The sequence below is a fragment of the Triticum aestivum genome, chromosome 6D, assembly GCF_018294505.1.
Source record: "Triticum aestivum cultivar Chinese Spring chromosome 6D, IWGSC CS RefSeq v2.1, whole genome shotgun sequence".
NCBI classification, from domain to species: domain Eukaryota; kingdom Viridiplantae; phylum Streptophyta; class Magnoliopsida; order Poales; family Poaceae; genus Triticum; species Triticum aestivum.
This window is the reverse complement of record NC_057811.1, coordinates 67,834,368-67,857,797: the sequence shown is the minus strand read 5'-3', so window position 1 is coordinate 67,857,797 and position 23,430 is coordinate 67,834,368.

Sequence of the window (23,430 nt, the reverse complement as noted above, 5' to 3'; positions counted from 1 at the left end):
TCCATGTTGGAACATGGATATGTTGGGATATCACAATATCTCTTATTATTTTAATGCATCTATATATATTTGGTAAAGGGTGGAAGGCTCGGCCTTATGCCTGGTGTTTTGTTCCACTCTTGCCGCCCTAGTTTCCGTCATACCGGTATTATGTTCCTTGAGTTTGCGTTCCTTACGCGGTTGGGTGATTTATGGGACCCCCTTGACAGTTCGCCTTGAATAAAACTCCTCCAGCAAGGCCCAACCTTGGTTTTACCATTTGCCACCTAAGCCTTTGCCCCCGGGTTTTCGCGAGCCCGAGGGTCATCTTTATTTTAAACCCCCGGACCAGTGCTCCTTCGAGTGCTGGCCCAAACTGGGCGATGTCCGGCGCCCCCTGGGCAACCAGGGTCTATGCCAACCTGACGTCTTGCCCATCCGTTGTGCCCTGAGAATGAGATATGTGCAGCTCCTATCGGGATTTGTCGGCACATTCGGGTGGCTTTGCTGGTCTTGTTTTACCATTGTCGAAATGTCTTGTAAACCGGGATTCCGAGATTGATCGGGTCTTTCCGGGAGAAGGTTCATCCTTCGTTGACCGTGAGAGCTTATGATGGGCTAAGTTGGGACACCCCTGCAGGGTATTATCTTTTGAAAGCCATGCCCGCGGTTATGAGGCAGATGGGAATTTGTTAATGTCCGGTTGTAGAGAACTTGTCACTTGACCCAATTAAAATACATCAACTCCGTGTGTAGCCGTGAAGGTCTCTTCTCGGCGGAGTCCGGGGAGTTAACACGGTTTGAGTTATGTTCGACGTAAGTAGGAGTTCAGGATCACTTCTTGGTCATAACTAGTTGACGACCGTTCCGTTGCTTCTCTTCTCGCTCTCATTTGCGTATGTTAGCCACCATATATGCTTAGTGCCTGCTGCAGCTCCACCTCTTTACACCTTCCTTTCCTATATGCTTAAATAGTCTTGATCTCGCGGGTGTGAGATTGCTGAGTCCTCGTGACTCACAGATTCTACCCAAACAGTTGCAGGTGCCTACGATGCCATTGCAGATGATGGGATCAACCTCAAGTGGGAGTTCGACGAGGAACGTGGTTGTTACTATGTGTCTTTTCCTGATGATCAGTAGTGGAGCCCAGTTGGGACGATCAGGGATCTAGCATTTGGGGTTATCTTATTTTCATTTGGATCTTGACCGTAGTCGGTCTATGTGTGTATTTTGGATGATGTATGAATTATATTTATGTATTGTGTGAAGTGGCGATTGTAAGCCAACTCTCGTTATCCCATTCTTGTTCATTACATGGGATTGTGTGAAGATGACCCTTCTTGCGACAAAACCACAATGCGGTTATGCCTCTAAGTCGTGCCTCGACACGTGGGAGACATAGCCGCATCGTGGGCGTTACATGTTGACACAGTCGGAGGGCCTGACCGGGCCCGACATGCTGTCCACCTTCGTGGAACGCCGGGTGCTCCCGCTCCAGAGCCGCCCCGCAAGCTCACGAAGGAGTGGCGGTTTGGCAAGGAGCCGTATTCACGCGCCGACCCCCTGCCTATGGTAAGTGATCTTTCTTTTTTCTCTATCTTTTCTGTTGCCGAGTTCGGCCTGTCCAACCTGACCAATCGGCCTTCGGACAGAGCCCCCTCCTCTAGCCGGAGCGCCAATTCCTCGCCGAACGAGCGGAGAGCAACGTCGACGACCCCGAATTGGGGGCGGCGGCCTTGGAGGACGACGCCGAGGGAGGAGGCGGCGAAGCAGGTGGCTCGAGGCTCGGAGCCAGCCTCGAGGACTGGCCCGACGATGATGCGGGGGAAGTCGCACTGCGCCACCAGCCAGGGTCCGGCCAGCCGGGCGCGAGCTCATGTGCCGTGCCGGACGCCCAAGGTGGCATGAAGAAACGCAGGGCCACACCGAGCTTGTTCGGCAGCCGGCCGAAGAAGCCCAAGGGCTCGGCCGCGGCGACCAAACGGGATGAAGCGGCCGCAAAGGCCATCCGCTTCCGCAAGGTGGTGAAGGAGCCGCAGCTGGTTTCTGCGTAAGTGTTGCCTTCCTCTCGTGCCTTCATTTTTTGCCGATCTTGTCTGAGTCTCTTTGTTTTGTTTCCTTTGATCTAGGGCTCCGCTCTCTCTCGAGAAATCGGCCGCCGCCTCCATCGTGGGGTCGCAGAGACCTCCACAACCACTCGGCGGATCGATCCGGCCGCCGACCTCTGGGAGGCGAGGGAGCGGAACGCGCAGGAAGCGCGCGAGGAGCAGGAAGCCGCCCGCCTGGAGAAGGCGGAAGCAGAGAAGGCGGAGGCCGCGGCCCTGAAGAAACTCGCGGAGGCCGAGGCAGCCGACGCGGTGAAGAAGCTGGCCGAGGAGACCGCGCACCGCCAATCGGCGATATTCATCAAACCCCTGAACTCTGCGCCACCGCCTCCGGAGTTCGTGGCGCAGACTCGGGAAGTCGGCGACGAGCACCCGGTCATGGAGAGGGACGGCGGCTACGTCGCCATGCCGGACGTGATCGTGCCTCCTCTGCCGCCGTCCGGGTGAGCGCAAGGCGAGCAGCCGTCCGACCCGCCGGTGCCGCCAACCGGAAACGAGGTGGTGATGGGCCCGGCTCCTGAGGTCGGCACACCGACGCGTCGTTGACTCGCAAAGGCGGCTTCGGCACCACGCCCACTGGAGATCGGCGCGGCGAGCTCCTCGATCCGGACACCGAGGCGACCAGCGCCGCGCCCACTGGGTGCGTGCGGGGAGGCGAGATGGGCCCTCTGAACAAGGCTATCCAGGATGTTCAAGCCAAACTCCGTGCCGAGGCCGACGCCATCAAGCACTGCAACAAGACGTTCCTGGCATCGCAAGAGGCCATCCGGGTACGCTTCTTGCTTCTTCGCTTTTTACTCTTGTATTGCTTCATGGAGGAGTGTCAGCGCACCCACTGGGTGTAGTCCCCGAGTTCCGGGCCGGCTGCTGAGCAGGCGGCTCGGAACTTTAATTAGCGGCTCTGAGTGCTGATATCCTTGCTGCAGGATTATCATAACCTTCGTGCCACCGCCTTCAACTCCAAGGTCCAGGAGTTGGATCAACGTGCTGCCGACTTGTCGGAGAGCCAAAGTAAGTCCTCTTCTTTCTCTGCGGGGGAGCACTGGCGCACCCGCGGGCTGTAGTCCCCGAGATTCGGGACGACTGCTGAGTAGTCGGGCCGGATCTCCCCGGCAACTGTTCTTCTTTCTGTTGATTTTGACGACTCCTTTCTCCGCGGGGGCGCGCTGGTGCACCCGCGGGCCGTAGTCCCCGAGATTCGTGCCGACTGCCGAGCAACCGGGCCGGATCTCCCCGGTGACTCTGCCTCTTCTCTGTTGGCAACTGACACCTTTCCCTTCTTCTTTTCTTCTGCAGAGGCCAACGCCGCCTTGCAGCAGCAGCTGGGCGAAGCCAACACCGCGCTCCGCGCTAAGGAGGAGGAGTGCAGCAGGCTGGTGGAGGAGCATGACCGGCTTGTCGCGCAACTGGCGGAAAAGGCAGAGCTTCTCAAGAAGGCCCAGAAGGAGGCGGAGGACAAGGAGACAGGGCTCCTTGCTGAGTTCGCGACCGAACGCTCCGCCTGGACCGACAGGGAGGCGATGCTGACTTCCGGCTTTCACGAGATCGAAGACATAGTCGATGGTGAGCTTCCCTCTTTTTCCTTCTTTGAGCTGCCGGCTGCTGGTCGAGCCGGCCTCTTGTCTCTAACTTTGGTTCTTTGCTTTCTGTCTTGGCAGACTTCTTCCCTGGTCACTCTGACGCCGCCAACCAGGCCATTGAAGCTGATCGCGACGGACGGAGGGCAGAAGGCGCGCAGATCGCTGCTGACGCGCCCCAAACCCTTAGCGAGCAGATCCTGAGCATCGAGGCCCGTCTTCGGCCGGCTCACCGGATGCTGCACCGTCTTCAGCGTGCCGGCATCCAGGCGATCGCCGCCCTGTGGCCGGACATGCCGGCACCACGCACTCCCAGTTGGACTGCCGACTGGCTGGAGGTGGCGGCCGGCCGTCTTGAGGCCTGGAAGGGCTCCTCGGCCCGGGGTGGGGCGCCCCAGGCCCTGGAATTTGTCAAGGTGTGGTACCCTGGGCTGAGTCTTGCCCAGCTGGCCACGTTCCGGCTGGAGGCTCAGGAAGAGTTGGCGGTCGTGGAAGATGACCTCGCCAAGCGTGCGGCGGCAATCGCCGAGTACACCGACACCAGCGTCTTCGTCCCGGAGCGGGTTGAGAACGGCGCCGAGGCGCCACCAGAATGGTTTGGGCTGAACCCGGAGGACGGCGAAGACTCGGCCGAGGTGATCGGCTCCAGCGCCGAGGAAGAAGGCGAGGAGGAGGAGAAAGGCGAAGAGGGGGCGTCAAAGGTCGGAGCAGACGGCCAGCCTCAGCTCGACCGCGCCTCCAGCAACGAGCCACGCCCAAGCGAGCCGGCTACCACTAGAGGCGACCGAGCGGAGACTGACAAGCCGGCCGCTCCACCAACCGGTGCCACCGACTCCTCCGATCCACCGAACCCATCTGCCGCCCCCTAGGCCGCTAGTTTATCTTTTGCTTTACCTGCCTATCAGTCTTGACGAACTTGTTAATTTTGCACAATTCCACCCGTGGGGTGTATCTCAAACTTCCGTTGAATATTGGCCAAGGGCCTTTTGCTATGTAAAATATTTTTCCCAGTTCTATCTTTCCTTGCTTTCTGCTCTTTTGGCTTTTTCCTTTGCCGCCCTCCCTTGGTTGCGTCTTGCCAGCCAAACAGCCGCTCTGCGGACTGTGGCTGGGTCAAGTACTTAGCTACTTTCGGGAAGGCAAGTACTTAGCCGTTTTAGAGTTCTTTAGCAAGTTAAGTAGAAGCCGGTCGGTTGCTCGACAGCCGGTCGTAGAGGCGGGAAGCCGGCTTGAACTATGCACATGCTTTGGGTCCTTAGCCATTTTTCATGTGGGCATCCTTTCTGCCTTACTCCTGCCCACCAGACAGTCGCTCTACGAGCTGCGGCTTCTGGTAGGAGAAGGCTTAGGTGCCAACACATTACTTGTCCAGCTGCATGAAGCATTTCATAGTACAAGGCAGCGAGTCCCCGGGCCGACTAGTCGGACCCGGTGCCAAGCGGCATAAAGAAAATGATACATTTATAGGCATAATTCTTATCATATAGATAAAAGAGGGCAGTCCCCGAGCTCTTCTCGGGGGACCCGGAGTCTTCGTACTTTAATACAAAAGGTAGCGTGGTACATACTGCATCAACTGTAAAATCTTCGGAGGAGATTTGCATTCCATGGCGCTCCGTCTCCTTGCCGGAGTCGTCCCTCTTGCGCGCTCGAGGCTTCTGAGCGTCGATCAGGTAGTAGGAGTCGTTGCCCAACACTTTGCTGATGATGAAGGGGCCTTCCCAAGGCGCTGAGAGCTTGTGCTGGCCGGCTGTTCGCTGGATCAGCCGGAGCACAAGGTCTCCCTCTTGGAAAGATCTCGGCTTGACCTTCCGGTTGTAGTATCGGCGCAGGCTCTGCTGGTAGATGCTGGACCGGGTGCGTGCCAACAGCCGGCCCTCTTCCAGCAGATCGACGTCGTCTTGACGTGCTTCTTCTGCCTCCTCTTCGGCGTACATGGTGACTCGAGGGGAGGCGAATTCTATGTCCGTTGGGATGACGGCTTCGGCACCGTAGACGAGGAAGAAAGGCGTGAAGCCGGTTTGACTTGTTTGGAGTTGTGCGCAGGCTCCAGAGGACGGCCGGCAGCTCATCGAGCCAACAGCCGGCCGAGCGCTCCAGAGGCTCGACCAGTCGGGGCTTGATGCCGGACAGGATGAGGCCATTTGCTCGCTCTACTTGGCCGTTTGATTGCGGATGGGCAACGGACGCTAAGTCCAGTCGGATGCCCTGCGTCGCGCAGAAACGGGCCAAGGCACCCTTGGCAAAGTTCGTGCCATTGTCGGTGATGATGCTGTGTGGTATGCCATACCGGATGGTGATGTCGGAGATGAAAGTCACAGCAGTCGGACCATTCAGTTCTTGATTGGTTTTGCTTCTATCCACTTGGTGAACTTGTCCACTGCGACAAGCAGATGAGTCATGCCACCTCGCGCTGTTTTGAATGGTCCCATCATGTCCAGGCCCCAGACAGCAAAGGGCCAGGCAATGGGAATAGTCTTGAGTGCAGAAGCCGGCTGATGTGGCTTGGAGCGGAATTTCTGGCATCCTTTGCATTTCTGGACCAAGTCTTTGGCGTCTTCTAGAGCAGTCGGCCAGAAAAAACCATGGCGGAAAGCTTTGGCGACAAGTGCTCTTGAAGTCGCGTGGTGACCACACTCGCCTTGATGGATGTCTTTGAGGATTGCTTGGCCTTGCTCCAGCTCCACGCAGCACTGGTAGACACCAGTGACACTGCGCCTTACAAGCTCTCTGTTGATTATGGTGTATGCTGCAGCCCGGTGTTGCACTTGCCGGGCCAAGATCTCATCAGTCGGCAGCTCTTTGTTTACCAGGAAGTTGAGGATGGGCTGGGCCCATGAAGGTGTTGCGATTTCTTCGACCGCTAGGACTGCAACTTGGACAAGGGCGGTTGGGCCGGGAGGCAGCGGGTTGGAGTTGGATGCCGCTTGCTGGGTTGATGAAGTCCCCGGGCCGACTGCTGCAGTCCCCTGGTCGGGCTCTAAAGTACCTGGGCTGGCCGCTGCAGTCCCCGGGCCGGGTTCTGAAGTCCCCGGACCGGGTGCGACTGCTGCGACCCCCGGGCCGCCTGCCGGAGCTCCCGTGCCGGCTACTGTGGCTCTCAAGTCGGATCCGACTGCTTCAGGAGGGGCAGGCATGTAGATGGAATCCGACTCTGGCGATGGTTTCACAGATGGCTTGAGGAGGCGTTGTAAGGCGATGCTGGTTGGTATTGCTTGAAGGGTGGAGCCGATTCGTGCCAAGGCATCTGCTTGCTCATTGTCATTCCTTGGCACATGGAGAAACTCGCACCCTTCAAAGTATCCGATGAGTTGCTGTACGAGGAAGCGGGAGCTCGCCATGTTTGCATCTTTAGCGTCCCAGTCGCCCGACGACTACTGGACCACCAAGTCAGAGTCACCATAGCACAGGATCCGGCGAATGCCGAGTTCTTTGGCAAGCCGGAGCCCGTGAATGAGTGCTTCGTATTCAGTGACGTTGTTGGAGGAGGCAAAGTGAATTTGCAGCACATATCTGAGCTTGTCTCCTTTGGGAGAGGTGAGGACGATGCCAGCTCCTAAACCGGTGCGCATCTTGGAACCATCAAAATGCATCCGCCAATGGGTGGAGTCCGGCGCTGGCGGCAGGTACTGGGTCTCGGCCCAGTCGACGAGGAAGTCGGCCCATGCTTGTGACTTGATGGCGGTGCGAGGCTGGTAGTAGATGGTGTAGGGGGCCAAATCTATGGCCCATTTGGCCACCCGGCCTGAAGCCATCTCGGCTTCCAATGATCTCGGCTAGTGGAGCTGTGCAGACCACAGTGATTGGGTGCTCTTGAAAATATGGCTTCAATTTCTTGGCGGCAAAATGCACGCCATAACACATCTTCTGATAGTGGGGGTAGTTTTGCTTGGAGGCTGACAGCACTTCACTAAGTTAGTACACCGGTCTCTGGACTGGTAGTGCCTTGCCTTCCTCCTTGCGTTCTACCACTATGACTGTGCTGACCACTCGGCTGGTGGCGATGATGTAGAGGAGCATGGGCTCCTTGGGAGTCGAAGCCGCCAGGACAGGTGGAGTAGTCAACATCTTCTTGAGCTGGAGAAAAGCTTCCTCCGTTTTGTCGTTCCACTCGAAAAAGTGGTCTTCTTCATGAGCTGGTACAGGGGGGAGCCTTCTCACCCAACCGACTGATGAATCGGCTGATGGATGCCAAGCATCCGGTGAACTTCTACACGTCGAGCAGTCAGGTGGGCACTTCCATCCTCTCGATGGCCTTGATCTTCACAGGGTTGCACTCTATGCCGCATTTTGAGACCAGGAAGCCAAGAAGCTGGCCGGCTGGTACTCCGAAGACGCATTTCTCCGGGTTGAGCTTGATTTGAAATCAGCGCAAATTCTCAAAGGTCTCCTTGAGGTCTTCTAGTAGCGTTCCACGCTTCTCCGTCTTCACCACAACATCGTCCACATAAACTTGGGTGTTCCTGCCGAGTTGCTTGAGGAGGCACTTCTGCATGCAACGTTGAAACGTGGCGCCGGTGTTCCTTAAGCCGAACGTCATGGTCAAGTAGCAGAAGGCTCGAAATGGTGTGATGAAGGCGGTCTTCAGCCTGTCGGCCGGGTTCAGCTTGATCTGGTGATACCCTGAGTATGCATCCAAAAAACTCAACAGCTCGCATCCAGCCGTGGAGTCTATCACTTGGTCAATTCTCGGCAAAGCAAATGGGTCTTTGGGGCAGGCTTTGTTGAGGCTGGTGTAATCAATACACATGCACCACTGCTTGTTTTTCTTCAGCACAAGGACTGGGTTGGCCAGCCACTCTGGAAAGAACACTTCCATGATGAAGCCGGCTGCCAGCAGCCGGAGCACCTATGACAGCGTACCACTCCGGGTGCTCCGGTCCAAGGGTATCTTCTTTGTTTCTTTGGCCGGCTTGAACGAGCCCTCAGCTTCCGACTCCTTGGGGTTGGGTGACACTTCCGGCTGCTTGCCTGCCATCGCCACAACTCTGTCAAGGAGCCACTTCTCGGCCGCGATCACAGGGGACTCGGTCAGCCGGCTGCTATCTGCTGTGCAAGCGGACGACTTCTTGTAATCCCCTGCTATGGTCAGAATTCCCTTGGAACTCGGCATCTTCATCTTGAGGTAAGCATAGTGGGGGACTGCCATGAACTTTGCCAGAGCAGGCTGGCCAAGCAGTGCATGGTAGGAGCTCTCAAGGTCCACCACCTCAATCCAGACTGGCTCTCGGGGGAAGTGATCTTTGTCTCCAAAGAGCACGTCTATCTGGTTCTTGCCGATTGGTGACCAGGAAAGTCCAGGAACTATGCCATGGAATACGGTCCGGCTGGGCTGAAGCTGCCTTTGTTTGATTCCTAACTTCTCCATGGTATCCTTGTACAGGATGTTGATGCTGCTGCCGCCATCTATTAGGACTCGGGAGAAACGAGCAGCTCGACTCTCTGTGGTAAAGGTGGCATCCAGGACCAGGGCATAGGAGCCGGGATTGGGCATTACTTCCGGGTGGTCGGCTCTGCTTCAGCTGATGGGTTTCTCAGACCAGTGCATGAACTCGGGGGTCTCTGATGCCACCGCGTTCACCTCTTGCTGTCGTTGTCGTCTGGTGTGCTTATCGTCGGCCACACTAGTGAACACGACATAAGCTCCGTGCTCTTTGGGATACTCGTCTTGTATGGCTCCGACTGGTCGAACCGCCGGCTGCTGGGGGGAGAAGGAGGCAGCTGCCCAGCAGGCAGAGGGGGTAGAAGGCCGTCTCCCTTAGCAATCCTGGTGAGCCAATGGCACTTCCGAGTGGTGTGGTTGGACGGCTTCGCACCACTGTGGAAGTTGCAGGGTGTGTCCAGATTCTGCTCATACGAGAAAGCAGGCAGCCAATTGGGCTTGCCACCCTTCTGGCGCTTGGATGGAGGCTGCCCCTCTGGCTGCTGGTCTTCGACCGTCGCCACATTCCGGCTTGTGGAAGCCGGCTGCATGGCCTTGCGCTTGTTCAGCCATGTCCGGGCCGTGCCCTGGAGCATGAGCAGAACGTACTTCACGGCAACGCGCTTGTTGCCGTTCGCGATGCTGACGGCTGTGGAGTAGTCGACCAGCTAGTCCTCCGGCTTCACGGAGCCGGTGGACTTGGGCGTATCTCTTGGGAGCCTGAACCCTTTGGGGAAGGGCTCATCTCGAATGCGGGGGCCGAAACAAAGCGGACCCAACTCATCTTCTTCTTCTAGCGCCAGGGATCGGTGGAGACGGTCGATCCGGTGGCGGGCATCGTTCTCTCCGACTCCTTCTCGGCGGCCAAGGCGGTCGCTGAGTGTCGGGTGTTCAACAGGCGGCGGGGAGACGCGCCTTTCCCTGCGAGGAGGAGGAGGCGGACAGTCATCCCGCCGTTCCACTGCTCTCGGGCGGCCGTCTTGGTCGCGCTCGATGGTGATGCGAGTCCGGCTATGGCTGCCAGCCGGCTCTTTGTCTCTTCTTCCACGGACGCCCCCAGTCGGCGTCCGGGGTGTCGTGCCTTGGTCTCAGCGGGGAGGCAGATCGTCATTTTGCCGATGGGGTGCCTCAGTGTGGCAGCCGGCCTCTTGCTGCTCAGCAGCCGCGTCGAGGAGTCGCTGGACGCGCTCCGCCATCTGGCGGCGCTCTTCGCCCTCGAAGTTGTCCAGCTCTTCTACTTCCGCCTGGGCAGCTCGGATATTTTCCGCGGGCGTGGTGTAGACGGCGCGATCTGCCCCGAACAGGCTGGCGATGGCCACGCTGCGTTGCCGGACCGTGCCTATGCGGCTAGGCCCACCAGGAGCCGGCGTGCCACCAACGGCGCGGTGCATCTCGCGCTGGTAGGCCTCCGATAGGCGTCTCATGTTGGCCAACTTCTTGGCATTCTCGACGAGCTGGACGTGGCGTGCTTCCAGCATCTCGGCGTCGGCGTCTTCTGGGATGGGCGTCGTCAGGTCTTGCAGTGCCGCATCGAGTGGGTCATGAGCACCTCCGCCGGAGTGCTCGCTGTGGCCGATGACAAGCACCTCCGTGACGGCACTTCCGCCGCTCTCCGCGCGAGGAAGCGGCTCGTCGTAGACCACCACGTTGGTGGGGAACGCGTCAAGCGACGCAGTGTCGGAATCGACAAGCATCGGGTCGGTGGAGCCAACAGATTCCAAGTCCACAGCAGGCTCGCTGGTGACGTGGAGTAGATCGAGGAGGCTGATGAGGCGGCTCTCGGGACCATCGGTGCCCGCGTCACACGCAGGCTCGTCGGAGAGGCGAACCTCGCCAACAAGATCGGCGAGGCAGCTCGCCGCGTAGGCGACCTCCGCGCCATGCAGCGCGTCGGCGCAGACTCCGTCTGGCGTGCCAGGTTGGCTGCGCTCGCCAGGGAGGAAAAGGGCTCCCGCCCAGAACAGGTCTCCGGACGACGGTGCACCTCGCCCCACAGTGGGCGCCACATGTCGGGGGTTGGGTGCGACATATGCCAATGGATGGCTTATCATGGTGGGAGCGAGTAGAACGTCGCCGGTGCCCGGAAGCGGGATGAGGCGTAGACACGAACGTCGGTGCACTTTACCCAGGTTTGGGGCTCTCCTAGGAGATAACACCCCTAGTCCTGCTCTGCGGGGTCTCCGCATGATCACTAAGGCTCAAGTGGTACAATGGTGCTCCTTGAGTTGTTTGCTAGAGGTGGAAGAAAGCAAGGCTAGCTCTCTCCTTTCTCTATGGGACGGTCTAGTTCTAACAGGTTGAGAACCCTTTGCATGGGTGCTGTCACGCCCAATATGCGACCCTATCCGCGAGGAACTCGAAGGTCCCACCAAGGATAGACCCGCATATTGAAACGCTTTTGCATGGTGGATATCATAACATCAACATTACATAGTAGTTGGGGATACATACAAGGCATACCAATGCCGCAAGAATACATCAATATACATGAGAACAACATCCGACTACGGATTAAACACAAACAGAAGCTCAAACGACATCCACCCTGCTAGCCCAGGCTGCCGACCTGGAACCTATCCCCTGATCGAAGAAGAAGCAGAAGAAGAACTCCAAAACAAGAAAAATCGCTCTCGCGTCATGATCCTCGCAAAACCTGTACCTGCAACTGGTGTTGTAGTAACCTGTGAGCCACGAGGACTCAGCAATCCCATTACCATGGGTATCAAGACTAACAAACTTAATGGGTAAGGATGTTGGAAATATGCCCTAGAGGCAATAATAAATGGTTATTATTATATTTCTTTGTTCATGATAATTGTCTATTGTTCATGCTATAATTGTGTTATCCGGAAATCGTAATACATGTGTGAATACATAGACCACAACGTGTCCCTAGTAAGCCTCTAGTTGACTAGCTCGTTGATCAACAGATAGTCATGGTTTCCTGACTATGGACATTGGACGTCATTGATAACGGGATCACATCATTAGGAGAATGATGTGATGGACAAGACCCAATCCTAAGCATAGCACAAAAGATCGTGTAGTTCGTTTGCTAGAGCTTTTCCAATGTCAAGTATCATTTCCTTAGACCATGAGATCGTGCAACTCCCGGATACCGTAGGAGCGCTGTGGGTGTACCAAACGTCACAACGTAACTGGGTGACTATAAAGGTACACTACGGGTATCTCCGAAAGTGTCTGTTGAGTTGGCACGGATCGAGACTGGGATTTGTCACTCCGTATGACGGAGAGGTATCTCTGGGCCCACTCGGTAATGCATCATCATAATGAGCTCAATGTGACTAAGGAGTTAGCCACGGGATCATGCATTGCGGTACGAGTAAAGAGACTTTTCGGTAACGAGATTGAATAAGGTATTGGGATACCGACGATCGAATCTCGGGCAAGTAACATACCGATTGACAAAGGGAATTGTATACGGGATTGATTGAATCCTCGACATTGTGGTTCATCCGATGAGATCATCGTGGAACATGTGGGAGCCAACTTGGGTATCCAGATCCCGCGGCCACCGGGAAAGTTTCGGGGGTCACCGGTATTGTACCGGGACCACCGGAAGGGTCCTGGGGGTCCACCGGGTGGGGCCACCTATCCCGGAGGGCCCCATGGGCTGAAGTAGGAAGGGAACCAGCCCCTAGTGGGCTGGGGCGCCCCCCATGGGCCTCCCCCTGCGCCTAGGGTTGGAAACCCTAGGGGTGGGGGGCGCCCCACCTGACTTGGGGGGCAAGTTTCCCCCCTGGCCGCCGCCCCCCCCCCCCTTGTAGATGGGATGCAGGGCCGGCGCGCCCCCAGGGGGCCTATATATAGTGGGGGGAGGGAGGGCAGCAGCACGACAGCCCCTGGCGCCTCCCTCTCCCCCTGCAACATCTCTCCCTCCCGCTTGCGCTTGGCGAAGCCCTGCCGGGATCCCCGCTACTTCCACCACCACGCCGTCGTGCTGCTGGATCTCCGTCAACCTCTCCTTCCCCCTTGCTGGATCAAGAAGGAGGAGACGTTGCTGCTCCGTACGTGTGTTGAACGCGGAGGTGCCGTCTGTTCGGCACTCGGTCATCGGTGATTTGGATCACGACAAGTACGACTCCATCAACCCCGTTCACTTGAACGCTTGAGCTCGTGATCTACAAGGGTATGTAGATGCACTCCTTTCCCCTCGTTGCTAGTATACTCCATAGATGGATCTTGGTGATGCGTAGGAAATTTTAAAATTCTGCTACGATCCCCAACAGTGGCATCATGAGCCAGGCCTATGCGTAGTTACTATGCACGAGTAGAACACAAAGCAGTTGTGGGCGTAGATGTTGTCAATTTTTCTTGCCACTACTAGTCTTATCTTGTTTCGGCGGTATTGTGGGATGAAGCGGCCCGGACCGACCTTACACGTACGCTTATGTGAGACAGGTTCCACCCACTGACATGCACTAGTTTCATAAGGTGGCTAGCGGGTGTCTGTCTCTCCCACTTTAGTCGGAACGGATTCGATGAAAAGGGTCCTTATGAAGGGTAAATAGAAATTGGCATATCACGTTGTGGTCTTACGTAGGTAAGAAACGTTCTTGCTAGAAACCTATAGAAGCCACGTAAAAACTTGCAACAACAATTAGAGGACGTCTAACTTGTTTTTGCAGCATGTGCCATGTGATGTGATATGGCCAGAAGATGTGATGAATGATATATGTGATGTATGAGATTGATCATATTCTTGTAATAGGAATCACGACTTGCATGTCGATGAGTATGACAACCGGCAGGAGCCATAGGATTTGTCTTTATTTTTTGTATGACCTTCGTGTGATTGAATAATGCCATGTAAATTACTTTACTTTATTGCTAAACACGTTAGCCATAGGAGTAGAAGTAATCGGTGGCGTGACAACTTCATGAAGACACAATGATGGAGATCATGATGATGGAGATCATGGTGTCATGCCGGTGACAAAGATGATCATGACGCCCCGAAGATGGAGATCAAAGGAGCAGAATGATATTGGCCATATCATGTCACTATTTGATTGCATGTGATGTTTACCATGTTTTGCATCTTATTTGCTTAGAACGACGGTAGTAAGTAAGATGATCCCTTATAATAATTTCAAGAAAGTGTTCCCCCTAACTGTGCACCGTTGCGAAGGTTCGTTGTTTCGAAGCACCACGTGATGATCGGGTGTGATAGATTCTAACGTTCGCATACAACGGGTGTTGATGAGCCTACCATGTACAGACATGGCCTCAGAACACATGCAATACACTTAGGTTGACTTGACGAGCCTAGCATGTACAGACATGGCCTCGGAACACGGAAGACCGAAAGGTCGAGCATGAGTCGTATAGAAGATACAATCAACATGGAGATGTTCACCGATCTTGACTAGTCCGTCTCACGTGATGATCGGACACGGCCTAGTTAACTCGGATCATGTTTCACTTAGATGACTAGAGGGATGTCTATCTGAGTGGGAGTTCATTGAATAATTTGATTAGATGAACTTAATTATCATGAACTTAGTCTAAAATCTTTACAATATGTCTTGTAGATCAAATGGCCCACGTTGTCCTCAACTTCAACGCGTTCCTAGAGAAAACCAAGCTGAAAGATGATTGCAGCAACTATACGGACTGGGTCCGGAACCTGAGGATTATCCTCATAGCTGCCAAGAAAGATTATGTCCTAGAAGCACCACTAGGTGAAGCACCCATCCCAGAGAACCAAGACGTTATGAACGCTTGGCAATCACGTGCTGATGATTAGTCCCTCGTTCAGTGCGGCATGCTTTACAGCTTAGAACCGGGACTCCAAAAGCGTTTTGAGAAACATGGAGCATACGAGATGTTCGAAGAGCTGAAAATGGTTTTCCAAGCTCATGCCCGGGTCGAGAGATATGAAGTCTCCGACAAGTTCTTCAGCTGTAAAATGGAGGAAAATAGCTATGTTAGTGAGCACATAATCAGAATGTCTGGGTTACACAACCGCTTGTCTCAGCTGGGAGTTAATCTCCCGGATGACGCAGTCATTGATAGAATCCTTCAGTCGCTTCCACCGAGCTACAAGAGCTTTGTGATGAACTTCAATATGCAGGGGATGGAAAAGACCATTCCTGAGGTATATTCAATGCTGAAATCAGCGGAGGTGGAGATCAGAAAGGAACATCAAGTGTTGACGGTGAATAAAACCACTAAGTTCAAGAAAGGCATGGGTAAGAAGAACTTCAAGAAGGACGGCAAGGCAGTTGCCGCGCCCGGTAAGCCAGTTGCCAGGAAGAAGTCAAAGAATGGACCCAAGCCTGAGACTGACTGCTTTTATTCCAAAAGTGGTCACTGGAAGCGGAACTGCCCCAAATACTTAGCGGACAAGAAGGCCGGCAACACCAAAGGTATATGTGATATACATGTAATTGATGTGTACCTTACCAGTACTTGTAGTAGCTCCTGGGTATTTGATACCGGTGCGGTTGCTCATATTTGTAACTCAAAATAGGAACTGCGAAATAAGCGGAGACTGGCAAAGGACGAGGTGACGATGCGCGTCGGGAATGGTTCCAAGGTCGATGTGATCGCCGTCGGCACGCTACCTCTGCATTTACCTGCGGGATTAGTTTTAAACCTCAATAATTGTTATTTAGTGCGAGCTTTGAGCATGAACATTGTATCTGGGTCTCGTTTAATTCGAGATGGCTACTCATTTAAATCCGAGAATAATGGTTGTTCTATTTATATGAGAGATATGTTTTATGGTCATGCCCCGCTGGTCAATGGTTTATTCTTGATGAATCTCGAACGTGATGTTACACATATTCATAGTGTGAATACCAAAAGATGTAAAGTTGATAACGATAGTCCCACATACTTGTGGCACTGCCGCCTTGGTCACATTGGTGTCAAGCGCATGAAGAAGCTCCATGCAGATGGACTTTTGGAGTCTCTTGATTACGAATCATTTGACACGTGCGAACCATGCCTCATGGGTAAGATGACCAAGACTATGGAGCGAGCAACCAACTTATTGGAAATCATACATACCGATGTGTGCGGTCCAATGAGTGTTGAGGCTCGCGGAGGATATCGTTATGTTCTCACTCAAACTGATGACTTAAGTAGATATGGGTATGTCTACCTAATGAAACACAAGTCTGAAAACTTTGAAAAGTTCAAGGAATTTCAGAGTGAGGTTGAGAATCAACGTGAGAGGAAAATAAAGTTCTTACGATCAGATCGTGGTGGAGAATATTTAAGTCACGAATTTGGTACGCACTTAAAGAAATGTGGAATCGTTTCACAACTCACGCCGCCTGGAACACCTCAGAGAAATGGTGTGTCCGAACGTCATAATCGCACTCTATTGGATATGGTGCGATCTATGATGTCTCTTACCGATCTACCGCTCTCATTTTGGGGCTATGCTTTAGAGACTGCCGCATTCACTTTAAATAGGGCTCCATCGAAATCCGTTGAGACGACACCGTGTGAATTATGGTTTGGGAAGAAACCTAAGCTGTCGTTTCTAAAAGTTTGGGGATGCGATGCTTATGTCAAGAAACTTCAACCTGAAAAGCTCGAACCCAAGTCGGAAAAATGCGTCTTCATAGGATACCCTAAGGAAACCATTGGGTATACCTTCTACCTCAGATCCGAAGGCAAGATCTTTGTTGCCAAGAACGGGTCCTTTGTAGAGAAAGAGTTTCTCTCGAAAGAATTAAGTGGGAGGAAAGTGGAACTTGATGAGGTGATAGTCACCCCTTCCGAATCGGAAAGTAGCGCAGCGCGGGAAGATGTTCCTGTGGTGCCTACACCGACTGGGGAGGAAGTTAATGATGATGATCATGAAGCTTCAGATCAAGTTACTGCTGAACTTCGTAGGTCCACAAGGACACGTTCCGCACCAGAGTGGTACGGCAACCCTGTCCTGGAAATCATGTTATTAGACAACGGTGAACCTTCGAACTATGAAGAAGCGATGGCGGGCCCGGATTCCGACAAATGGCTAGAAGCCATCAAATCCGAGATAGGTTCCGTGTATGAAAACGAAGTATGGACTTTGACTAACTTGCCCGATGATCGGCGAGCCATAGAAAATAAATGGATCTTTAAGAAGAAGATAGACGCGGATGGCAATGTGACCATCTATAAGGCTCGACTTGTCGCTAAGGGTTATTGACAAGTTCAAGGGGTTGACTACGATGAGACTTTCTCACCCGTAGCGAAGCTGAAGTCCGTCCGAATCATGTTAGCAATTGCCGCATTCTATGATTATGAGATATGGCAAATGGACGTCAAAACGGCATTCCTTAACGGCTTTCTTAAGGAAGAATTGTATATGATGCAGCCAGAAGGTTTTGTTGATCCTAAGAATGCTAACAAGGTATGCAAGCTCCAGCGCTCCATCTATGGGCTGGTGCAAGCATCTCGGAGTTGGAACATTCGTTTTGATGAGATGATCAAAGTGTTTGGGTTTACACAGACTTATGGAGAAGCCTGTGTTTACAAGAAAGTGAGTGGGAGCTCTGTAGCATTTCTCTTATTATATGTGGATGACATACTATTGATGGGAAATGATATAGAATTCTTGGAAAGTATAAAGGCCTATTTGAATAAGTGTTTTTCAATGAAGGACCTTGGAGAAGCTGCTTATATATTAGGCATCAAGATCTATAGAGATAGATCAAGACGCCTCATTGGTCTTTCACAGAGTACGTACCTTGACAAGGTATTGAAGAAGTTCAATATGGATCAGTCCAAGAAGGGGTTCTTGCCTGTATTGCAAGGTGTGCAATTGAGCACGGCTCAATGCCCGACCACGGCAGAAGATAGAGAAAAGATGAGTGTCATCCCCTATGCCTCGGCCATAGGGTCTATTATGTATGCCATGATGTGTACTAGACCTGATGTAAACCTTGTCGTAAGTTCGGTAGGAAGGTACCAAAGTAATCCCGGCATGGAACACTAGACAACGGTCAAGAATATCCTGAAGTACCTGAAGAGGACTAAGGATATGTTTCTCGTTTATGGGGGTGACGAAGAGCTCGTCATAAAGGGTTACGTCGACGCTAGCTTCGACACAGATCTGGATGACTCGAAGTCACAAACCGGATACGTGTATAATTTGAATGGAGGGGCAGTAAGCTGGTGCAGTTGCAAGCAAAGCGTCGTGGTGGGACCTACATGTGAAGCAGAGTACATGGCAGCCTTAGAGGCAGCGCAAGAAGCAATCTGGATGAATGAGTTCATTACTGACCTAGGGGTGATTCCCAATGTGTCGGGCCGATACCTCTCTTCTGTGACAACACTGGAGCTATTGCCCTTGCCAAGGAGCCCAGGTTTCACAGGAAGACCAGGCATATCAAGCATCGCTTCAACTCCATTCGTGAAAGTGTTCAAAATGGAGACATAGATATTTGTAAAGTACATACGAACCTGAATGTAGCAGATCCGTTGACTAAACCTCTCCCTAGAGCAAAACATGATCAACACCAGAACGCTATGGGTGTTCGATTCATCACAATGTAACTAGATTATTGACTCTAGTGCAAGTGGGAGACTGTTGGAAATATGCCCTAGAGGCAATAATAAATGGTTATTATTATATTTCTTTGTTCATGATAATTGTCTATTGTTCATGCTATAATTGTGTTATCCGGAAATCGTAATACATGTGTGAATACATAGACCACAACGTGTCCCTATTAAGCCTCTAGTTGAATAGCTCGTTGATCAACAGATAGTCATGGTTTCCTGACTATGGACATTGGATGTCATTGATAACGGGATCACATCATTAGGAGAATGATGTGATGGACAAGACCCCATCCTAAGCATAGCACAAAAGATCGTGTAGTTCGTTTGCTAGAGCTTTTCCAATGTCAAGTATCATTTCCTTAGACCATGAGATCGTGCAACTCCCGGATACCGCAGGAGCGCTTTGGGTGTACCAAACGTCACAACGTAACTGGGTGACTATAAAGGTACACTACAGGTATCTCCGAAAGTGTCTGTTGAGTTGGCGCGGATCGAGACTGGGATTTGTCACTCCGTATGACGGAGAGGTATCTCCGGGCCCACTCGGTAATGCATCATCATAATGAGCTCAATGTGACTAAGGAGTTAGCCACGGGATCATGCAATGCGTTACGAGTAAAGAGACTTGCCGGTAATGAGATTGAACAAGGTATTGGGATATCGACGATCGAATCTCGGGCAAGTAACATACCGATTGACAAAGGGAATTGTATACGGGATTGATTGAATCCTCGACATCGTGGTTCATCCGATGAGATCATCGTGGAACATGTGGGAGCCAACATGGGTATCCAGATCCCGCTGTTGGTTATTGACCGGAGAGGCGTCTCGGTCATGTCTGCATGTCTCCCGAACCCGTAGGGTCTACACACTTAAGGTTCGGTGACGCTAGGGTTGTAGAGATATTAGTATGCGGAAACCCGAAAGTTGTTCGGAGTCCCGGATGAGATCCCGGATGTCACGAGGAGTTCCAGAATGGTCCGGAGGTGAAGAATTATATATAGGAAGTCAAGTTTCGGCCACCGGGAAAGTTTCGGGGGTTACCGGTATTGTGCCGGGACGACCGGAAGGGTCCCGGGGGTCCACCGGGTGGGGCCACCTGTCCCGGAGGGCCCCATGGGCTGAAGTGGGAAGGGAACCAGCCCCTAGTGGGCTGGGGCGCCCCCCATGGGCCTCCCCCTGCGCCTAGGATTGGAAACCCTAGAGGTGGGGGGCGCCCCACCTGACTTGGGGGGCAAGTTTCCCCCTGGCCGCCGCCCCCCCTTGTAGATGGGATCCAGGGCCGGCGCCCCCCAGGGGGCCTATATATAGTGGGGGGGAGGGAGGGCAGCAGCACGACAGCCCCTGGCGCCTCCCTCTCCCCCTGCAACACCTCCCCCTCCCGCTTGCGCTTGGCGAAGCCCTGCCGGGATCCCCGCTACTTCCACCACCACGCCGTCGTGCTGCTGGATCTCCATCAACCTCTCCTTCCCCCTTGCTGGATCAAGGAGGAGACATCGCTGCTCCGTACGTGTGTTGAACGCGGAGGTGCCGTCCGTTCGGCACTCGGTCATCGGTGATTTGGATCACGGCGAGTACGACTCCATCAACCCCGTTCACTTGAACGCTTCCGCTCGCGATCTACAAGGGTATGTAGATGCACTCCTTTCCCCTCGTTGCTAGTATACTCCATAGATGGATCTTGGTGATGCGTAGGAAATTTTAAAATTCTGTTACGATCCCCAACAAAGGAAGGGGTAAAGTGGAGAGGTTGCAGTAGCGACTAAGAATGATCAAGAAGTGATCCTAAACTCCTACTTACGTCAAACATAACCCATAAACCGTGTTCACTTCCCGGACTCCGCCGAGAAGAGACCATCACGGCTACACACGCAGTTGATGCGTTTTAATTAAGTCAAGTGTCAAGTTCTCTACAACCGGATATTAACAAATTCCCATCTGCCAAATAACCGCGGGCACGGCTCTTGAAAGTTTATACCCTGTAGGGGTGTCCCAACTTAGCCCATTATAAGCTCTCTCGGTCAACGAAGGATATTCCTTCTCCCGGGAAGACCCGATCAGTCTCGGAATCCCGGTTACAAGACATTTCGACAATGGTAAAAAAAGACCAGCAAAGCCGCCCGATGTGCTGACAATTCCGATAGGAGCTGCACATATCTCGTTCTCAGGGCAACACCGGATGAGACATCCAACGAGTAAAACCAGACCTCGAGTTTCCACGAGGGGGCCCCGCAGTCTACTCAATTCAGACCAGCACTTAGAGAAGCACTGGCCCGGGGGGGTTAAAATAAAGATGACCCTCGGTAGCGCGACTCCCAAGGGAAAAAGGTTAGGTGAGGCAAATGTAAAACCAAGGTTGGGCCTTGCTGGAAGAGTTTTATTCAAAGCGAACTGTCAATGGGGTCCCATAAATCACCCAACCGTGTAAGGAACGCAAAATCAAGGAACATAACACCGGTATGACAGAAACTAGGGCGGCAAGAGTGGAACAAAACACCAGGCATAAGGCCGAGCCTTCCACCCTTTACCAAGTATATAGATGCATTAATTAAATAAGAGATATTGTGATATCCCAACATAAACATAATCCAACATGGAGCAATCTTCATCTTCACCTGCAACTAGGAGCGCTATAAGAGGGGCTGAACAAAGCAGTAACATAGCCAACCAACGGTTTGCTAGGAAGGGTGACAAAGTTTAGAGGTTCATGGCAATTTGGGAGGCTGGAGGAGCAAGTAAATAGCTAGCGCAGCAAAGCGATAGAACGAAGCAACTAGCATATCAATGATAGTAATGAGATCCAAGGTGACGGTCATCTTGCCTGAAATCCCTCTAGGAAGAAGAACGAGTCCATGAAGAAGATGAAGCCACGAAGACGAACGAATCCTCACGATCGCAACGACACGGGAACTATCGAGAAGAAGCACACGACATGGTAAACACACCACACATGAACAAGGCATGATGCTCAATCAAGTATGATCCATGACAAGGCTACATGAAGCTACACACAGCAAGAAAGGATGCATAGAAGGTCAACACATCAAAACAAGTTTAAATGAGGCTGGAAACAACATATAACAAATTCGGTAAGTCCTCATATGCAAATTTCGAAATTGGTCTAGATCTGAATAAACTTTATGTTCAAGTTGTTAAACAGCAAGTAAGATGCACCAAGATGATATACACGAAATTCTAGTCAAGTTACATATAAAGTTCATTAGATTCGGAGCTACGGCCTAGAAGATATGAGCAAAACAAGTTAAACATGGCATTGATGCAAAATGTATTCAAACATCAAGCAAACACCTCAAAACAAGGATGTAGCAAGGTAATATGGAACTACATGCAAAACTAAGCAAGTTTCATATAGAGCATGCTCAAAATGGAGCAACGGTGCAACACATACACCCCAAACAAGACATAGCAACAATCTGTCCAAAACAGCAACTAGGTATCTTTCAAGCACCAAAACAATATGCTACAGCAGCTCAACATGAAAACAAATAACATGGACATGATGTACAGATAAAGCATGACAAAACATGAACACTGAGCTATCTCCATAAATCACCCGAACATGCTCAAAAGGACATGGAAAGAATGCAAATAATAACAGACCAAAGACTTAGCAGAAATAACATCAGGTTGCTAAGTTTAGAGCTAGCCAACAACATGCTACAGGAACAGATCATAGCAAACAAAGGCATTGCAAGAATCTACTAATTGCATAGAACAAAAGTTCCTTACTGATCACGAGCCAAAAGGCACAGAAGATATGATGGCACCCATGTAAACATAGCAAGTTTCATAAACTGATTCAGACTTAGAAGAAAAACAGAGCATGGCAGAAATAACGATAAGTAGGCATGTTGGTGAGCTTGAACCACTCACTACATAGCATTACATGGCATGGAAAGGTAACCAACAGTCAGATGGCACAAATATGAAGCTAAGAATGGCAATAACGTAGTCATAGGGTGCATGGATCACTAATAACAACTATGGCAAAATTGATTAACATGTAAACAATCTGCCAGGAACATTTTATAGCAAAAGTAGAGCAAGATTAAGACATGCTAGAACACTCCATAATTTCAAACATGGGCATGGATGGATAGAGCATAACATGTATAACAAAACATTCTTAGTGAACGTCCCCAGATTATGCATAGAACTCATGATGGCAGCAGGTTTACATGGCATCACAACATAACAGACTCAGACTTAGCAGAAATCACCAAGTCACAGAAATCAGCACATCACGGAGGCTACTTTGCATGCTTGTGCTAGTCACCACAGAGATCCTAAAAATACAAGACTAGCACCACTGTAAATATGGCATGATTTAGTTCAAAACACATGTAGACATCAATCTAATAGGATGCACACACAAAATGCAATGAAAAAGACAAATCACCAAGTTGTGATAACAGACAGCAGTTAACATCATATAGCACTCTTACAACGATGATTAGGACATCAATATGACCTGAAACAAGCATCGCACGATGGAACAAAGTAAAGAGCATCTCATGATGAACATTACGATATATTATATGCATGAATCGAAGCACCGAGCACGAAGTTATGGCATGATGAACAGGGCAACATAATGCAACATAATGCAACAATTATGGCACGAAATTTACCACTCCGAAAACTGGACTGGACGAAGCGGGACGAGGAGATCCGGGCGTGGGGCGCCTGTTTGGTTCGGGACCGGGTTGATCTCATCCCACCCGGCCGGATCTGGGACGGGGCGAACGCCGCCGGCGGCGAGGTCGCCGGAGGAGGTCGGCGGCAAGGCGCGGAC